Genomic DNA, 7,058 nt, shown 5'->3' on the forward strand with positions numbered 1-7,058 from the left:
TTTTTTTTTTTTTACACACATCACTAAGCAAGTCTCATTTTAGATTTTGATCACTATTCAAAATCAACTAATAAATATAAAGATAATTGTAATTAGACATAAACATAATAAAACATGTCTGGGTGATGAAAATTTATGAAAAGGTTGTCTCCAGGGATTTCTGAGTGTATTTATTTTTATTATAGTATTGATATTAAAGATTCATATACATTTTGAGCCTTAAAAAATATTGTTAAAATATTGTTGAATTTTGATTTAGTATCTTGACCAAAATTAGAATCTAAACCAAGTAAATAATGAAATATAAGAACTGGTTATTTAGTGATTTGCAATTCATTAAGAATAATTTTTAATGGTCAGTGATTGAAAACATCCTAACTATGTAAAAACTGATATCTAATAGATATGGAATAGCGTTATACAGTCACCCTAAAATTATTTTTTCAAATAACACAAAATTATGCAGAAGAGTTTCAAAATAATTACAATGTGGTAAACATTTTTAATTCTTAAATTTTTGATAATTATTATTTCTCCGTAACATACTTATTCCTAAATAGTGACTAGCTCTTCTGCTCTCCCTAACTCACCGTTCTCTGTCCTGTCTGCAGCACTCAGTTGTGGAGGACATAAAAGAGAATTTTTCTAGTTTTCTACAGAAAACAATTACATTCTTATAGTATTTTATAGTAAGACTCAATTCCTTCCCCCTTTGTAATTTCTCCCATCTTTCTCTCTAGTCTTTTCCTCAATTTTCTAAATTCTGAGTAAAATGTAGATGGCAAGGCAGAAGCAGGGTTCTAATAAAGTTCGTATGTACAAGGATGGCGGAAGAAGCAAGTGTGACCTTAGATGTGTTGTTCTTCTAGTAACACCCACATGTACCAGGTTCCTATTTAGTTATATAGATTATATTACTGATTCCTTCCTAATGGCTAACTGGTTTGATTTCTGCAATATTTTCCCAAGTCAGTATTTCTTCATCATTTCCTGGGCTCCACCAGACTTTCTCCCTCTGTTGCTAAATCTCATGGTTTCTGGATATAGTTTTTAAGATGCCTATGAAAATCTGTTTTCTCATCTAAGGTTTGGCAAGACCATTCAATTTAGCAATGCTGGAGAAAGTGTGTTAAGCATGCCTGGTTCCTGTTTTACCTAGATCCATGTTTTTCAAAAGGTGCTTCTGATACTACCATTTGGGAATTGCTTGGTACTTGTTAAAAATACAGATAAATCAGCTTGTTCCAAGCTACTGAACTGGAACCTATGAAAACAGAATGCTCAAAATGCATCTGTAAAATCTGACATTGAATCTTTATTCAAATTTATAAAACACAGGATCCAAACGCTTTTGAAAATAACACCATGTGTTTATATGTGTAAATATTAATATTCTTTAAGAAATTGCAGATTCCCAACTCCTACCTTTGTTTTTTTTTAAATGTCTAGAACAATCAATCCAAAAGCTTTACCTCACATATATAAAATCAATAAATAAATCTGGACTGGAGAGATGGCTCAGTAGTTCAGAACACTGACTGTTGGTCCAGAAGTCCTGAGTTCAAGTCCCAGCAATCACATAGTGACTCACAACCATCTTTAATGGGATTTAATGCTCTCTTCTGGTGTGTGAAGAAAATGACAGTGTATGCATATACATAAAATAAATGATTTTTTAAAGGAAGTTTTGATCTGCATCATATTTTGGAAGGAACTTTGTTCTTAGTTTCTCTACTTCAAAGACAGATTCTTATGTAGCCAAATGTATACAGTATAAACTCAAGAGAGGGACTTCACGCAGTTGGGTAGCACAGACTTCCATGTAAATAATCCTTTTCAAAGGAAGGACACAGCCATCATCATGAAGAATTTTTCACCAGTGACCAGACTAAATACAAGATACTGAAATAAGTAAATACAAGATACAAGATACTAAATACTGAAAAACTATAGCTTAAGAGAGTTTGGGAAATGGCTAATGTTTTGTGCACTGTTTGCTAAGGTGGGTAAGCAAATATGTGCACACTTTAGAAAGTGCTTAGTTATGCATTTGATTATGTTGACTATTACACAAGTTTTAGCTTGGCAATGAGTTTTTGTTTACCATTTACTGAGATGGCTCGGAGTATACTCTCGGACAGTGTAACATTTTTTAGAGAGCACGGACTCTGCAGAACATTCTTTTTCTAGCCAGGCATATGCTTTGTGTTTAGACATACACAAAAATTAATGAAAAGAGTAAAATAAATAATGATGGTGGGAATATTTTTTTAAAATATAGCCGTTCCACTGGGACAGATGATCTGGTGAAGTCCTAGAGGACACAAAGTGGGTCACAGCAGAGAAAACTTTTTTTTTTTGGATATTATATTTATTTACATTTCAAATGTTATCCCCTTTCCCGGTTTCCCCTCCAGAAACTCCCTATCCCATTCTCCCTCTCCCTGTTTCTATGAAGGTGCTCCTCTACCCATCCCACCCACTCCTGCCTCTCCTCCCTGGCATTCCCCATTGAGCCTTCTCAGGACCAAGGGCTTCTCCCATTGATGTCTGACAAGACCATCCTCTGCTACATATGCATTGCAGCTGGAGTCATGGGTCCCTCCATGTATAAGCAGAGAAACACTTTTAATTCTGGGTCTTCAGTTCCAGCTAAGGTTGGAGTGAATTCCTTTGCCATTTGTCTTTTATATTTGCTTTTAAGATGTCACTTTCAAAGATTCAGAAGTATACCAGAAAGTGCAGTGTGACCCATTCTAGCAAAACGCAACTTTCAGGCTAGAAGTGGAGCTCAGTAGTGGAGCTCCTGCCTGCCAATCTCAAAGCCTTCAGTTAGACCCCCAATGCCATGTTTTTTAAAAGTCAATGTTATTAAGCTTTATGTTTAAAGGATTTTAAATGTATTTTTTCATCTTCCTTCCATAGTTCAGTGAGAACAGTCAAGAAAATAACCTTTCCCTAGCTTGCTGTGGGATGTAAATACTACTGTTCGGTTAGTTTAACTACTAAACTCAGAAAACTCAAAAACCTGGCTATATAAGCAAAGACGGGACATAATGGTCAGAGAAGGCTTTACCTTTAAACATCTTGTGTTTAGTTTGCCATTAACAGGTACAGAATCTTTCTTTTAGCATCCATTATGAGGTGATTATTCCAATGCAGTCAAGGGGCATATCCATCACCACCCACTGTTATCTTCTGAGATGTTATACAGTCAGAGCACTGAAAATATCATACAATAACATTTTGGGGCATAATGCAACATTATTAACTACAGCCTTCACGTTGCAGACTAGATCTCCAGGATCATTTATCTCACCTAAGTTAACTTTGTGCCCTTTGACCCGTATGTCCATTTACTCCTGCTGTCTGTCCTTTTGCTCTGTTTCCTATAACTAAGTTGTTTGTACTGCCACATATAAAGGAGACAGTACAATATTCTTCTTTCTGTGGCTTAGATTACATAGCCTTAGATCTTCCAAATTCATGCAGATTGTCCCAAATGGCAATGTAAAAAGTGTCGTAAATTGGATCATAGCTTCTATATACCAGTTCTAATTTTCACTGTAAATAATGACACAAAATAAAGATAAGAGGAAATTGAAAAATATTTTCCAAATACGTCTCTTGATTGAGGCTCACAATACGCAGCAGTTTAGGTTGGGGCTAATTTTAAACTCAAAACGTCTTACTCAAGGGAGTAATATAAATAAGAACAGGGAGAAAGGCATCCCTTGCAGATCCACCTTGCTCTATTGACTCCCTCCTTAAATCAGTACTCCTTTAAGAGAAGGAGGGAGTAGAGTGTCACTACCTCACAGCCAACTGCAGCAGGGAAATCTCTTCCCAGAGAATGAATCGGGAGAAAAGAACAAAAGCAAAATCACATACACAAAGCTAAGTTAAACTCATTTATTAGAAATGAAGCATCAGTGAGAAACACTCAAAAGTTTGAGAAAACAAGGGGAGTCAAACAGGGAGTTGTTTAAAATAAGGTACAGTGTTTTACAAAGAAAACCTGTTACCAATATTAAAGTTCAGTACACAGCAAGGTGGCTCAAGTCTGTACACTCAGTGCTCGAGAGGCTGAGGCAGAAGGGCAGAAACAAATGGGAAGCCAGATGAGAAACAGAGTTCTAGGTTACAGAGTGAGATCCTGACTCAAAACACCAATAAATAAATAGGTGAAGTTCAGCACACAAAATTCAGGGCAACTCTATTCTCAAGTCAATATAACGAAAATATGGAAAATGAATCATCATTTGGAAATTTCTCAGCAAACTATTGCTTCAAGTTTTATTCCTGAGATAGTATAATGCAGTTCATATATTCAGAGGTTAATATAATTTGAGTGTCAAATATGGTCTGCAACCAAGTAGCTGGACACCACTATCGATAGTTAAATCCACAGACCACAGGGAAAGGATGCTGCTAGAGCCAGAGTCAGCCCTACCTGCAGCTCAGAAAAATCGCCATTGTTCCAGAAGGTTCTGAAACAGACCCCCCCCCTCACTTGAAGAAACCAAAGAACACTTGCTGTGAGCTGAACTTTAAGTAGCAGAGGCCATATTTCTTGAGAATGGCTACCACTATCCATCCAGACTCTCTCCCCATCCTCCCTAGAGATGACAGACACAAACAACAAGGTTGGTGCTTGGCCTCTTTGATGCTCTTTAAAAAACAATTTGTCTGCTTCTTAATGGGTTTAGTTCCTATAATGAAAGACCACTGTGAATGACATCAAGATCTCTATTAAAGTAAACCCCAACTTAACCACCAGAAACCAGCCCTCTAAACAAGCCAGAATAGTCTTACTACATTATCTACCATTGATCAGAGGGTTACTAACATCTGCAGCATCAGAGAGGAATTATTAGCACTGTGTTACCTGAGGCTGAATATTTGCAAAGGTATTTCTCCTATGACTTCTTTTAGAATAGCTTCTTAAAAATCATAAAAATGCTTTCATATGCTTATATTAAAATGCAGGCAGGGTTACATAGACCATGTTCATGAAAGTATAAAAGCCATATTGCATACCCCTGTGCATCCTGCTATCTTCCCTTTTTTTTTTCTTCTCACGCCTCTCACTACTGTACTCCTAGTCTTTAACTTCTGCTTTCCTGCCAACTGTATATATGCCACGTTTTCATGTTTGTCTGGTGCTGAACGAGGTTAGAAGAGCCACCCACCATGTGGGTGCTGAGAACTGAAGATACCCAGAGGCCAGCCAGCTGCTTGCCACGCCCCAGCAGCGCATGCCACTATGACGTGCAAGGATGTGGTGGAAAGATGAGAAAGAGCAGAATAGCATCATAAAAAGAGGTGGAACGGGAGATGTGAGGGTAGAGAGGGATCGCCTGTTGTGAGTATCTTGCTCTGCCACCTGAGGCTACAGTGACATCTCAGCCCGTGATGCTGCTGAGGACCATGCCTGGGTCCACAGCCGTTCAGCATCAGATGCAGGTGGGTCATATTACCACTGAAGACCATGCAGACATCCCTGGATCTGAGCAACCACCTGGGACCCCATGTCGATATCTATACAGTGTAAAGCTGGCCCCACCCCTCACTGACTGCAATAATAAAGAGAGCAGGCCTTACACCTAACCTGAGTAGCATAGTAGAACAGGCCCTCGTGCTATAGGCATGAGTGAGATGCCCTGAGGGGGTGAGACAGGAGAGCTGGCTCTACTGCTAGTCTGTAGTGAGGTGGTATGAGTATGGGTTTAAGAGAGCTCCATGGTCCTGAGAGCAGGAGAACCGACCTCACCTCTCACCAGCTGCATCACTCGGGAGAGTGGGCCCCATACTTCAACTGGGCAACACAGGGCAGCTCACTCTGTTGGCATGAGCGAAGGTGAGCTGGCCCCATGGGCATGAGATTAAAAGAACCGACCCCGCCCCTTGCCATCTGTGGCACTGGATGAGTCACAGCAATGCTGGAGCGCTCACCCTCGTGGTTTGGATGTGGGAGAGCTGGTGGGCTGACCAGCTCAGCTACCACTGAGCTCTAGATCCAGGGTTTAAGTTAGCCCACCCTAACAGCTACCTCATCTATGAAATACTGGAGTACACGAAGGGCCAATCCTACAGATCCAAAGCTGCGGGATCAATATGACTCAAGAAAAAAACGGAATATCCTAGAGGAGACCCAGTAAGGATCCAGTGTTGATGGTGTAGCAAAAGCCAGAGAGGCCTTAAACCGGACCAATGACTCATTGCAATGAACGTCTGCAGGTAAAGATATGGACAAAAGGGTAAGCTGTGGGACACACTGTGACGTAGTGCAACGTCCTCAATGAAATCTTTTTTATGTTTTGTTTTGTTTTGTTTTGTTTTTATTTGCAGGAGAGGTCACTTGGGCAGAGAGTGGATACAAGGGATGGGAGATGAGTAGGATTGGGTGCATTATGCGAAAGCCACAAAGAATCAATAAAAATTTTTAAAGAACAATGTATTAGACAGTTGCATGTACTTAGTGTTTAGGGATCATTATGTATTTATCAAGCATGAAAAACTATGTTTTATATTTGTGAGGGTTTAGTCAGATATTAAAGAGGGTCAATATTTTCACTAACTTCTTAATTAATTTTCAGTTTCTTTAGAGTTTCTCCTTTGTAATGAAATTATAAATCGTGTCTAAACTGAGCATTTATTAATTCATCATTGATCTTAAACAAGATTATGAGAAACAAAACGAGGTCCTTTTCACATGGTTGATAGTGAGTATAAAATACTCAGTTCCCCCCTTGTAGGCTCTCTCGTACTCCTTCATGCTTTATTCAGTGCCTGACTCTCCACCAGCCAACACTCAGAAACACAAAAATTAACCTTTAGACACGGGGCCTCCAGAATCTGTGAATACATCCTAATGTTGCACATGTTTAAATCACTAAACATTCATTTTCAGTCATTTACCTTTTACCTGAGATGTTACCCACATATTAGATCCAGGAAGTTTATTTACATAGGAAAAGAATGTGTTACAGCATCAAGGTTCAGATTAAAATGAATAAAATGAGTACATAATTCCTTAAAATACACCATTTTCAGGA

At 38.7% G+C, this 7,058-nt stretch overlaps 2 long non-coding RNA genes across 2 annotated transcripts in view; one reads left to right on the forward strand and one right to left on the reverse strand.

The window, feature by feature from the left end:
• LOC116086598 overlaps positions 1-5,113 on the reverse strand; it is a 44,209-nt gene extending 39,096 nt beyond the window's left edge. The window contains exons 1-2 of the long non-coding RNA XR_004116995.1: positions 5,041-5,113; positions 3,077-3,222 (exon numbers count right to left, since the gene is read on the reverse strand). This is a non-coding gene — a long non-coding RNA (uncharacterized LOC116086598). The remainder of the gene's footprint in view (positions 1-3,076; positions 3,223-5,040) is intronic.
• Positions 5,114-5,351: 238 nt separating this feature from the next.
• On the forward strand, positions 5,352-6,456 carry LOC116086600. The gene is made up of 3 exons (XR_004116996.1): positions 5,352-5,466; positions 6,049-6,240; positions 6,352-6,456. It is a non-coding gene; the product is annotated as an uncharacterized LOC116086600 (long non-coding RNA).
• The last annotated feature ends 602 nt before the right edge of the window (positions 6,457-7,058 follow it).

Source organism: Mastomys coucha, unplaced genomic scaffold (assembly GCF_008632895.1).
Source record: "Mastomys coucha isolate ucsf_1 unplaced genomic scaffold, UCSF_Mcou_1 pScaffold12, whole genome shotgun sequence".
NCBI lineage: Eukaryota > Metazoa > Chordata > Mammalia > Rodentia > Muridae > Mastomys > Mastomys coucha.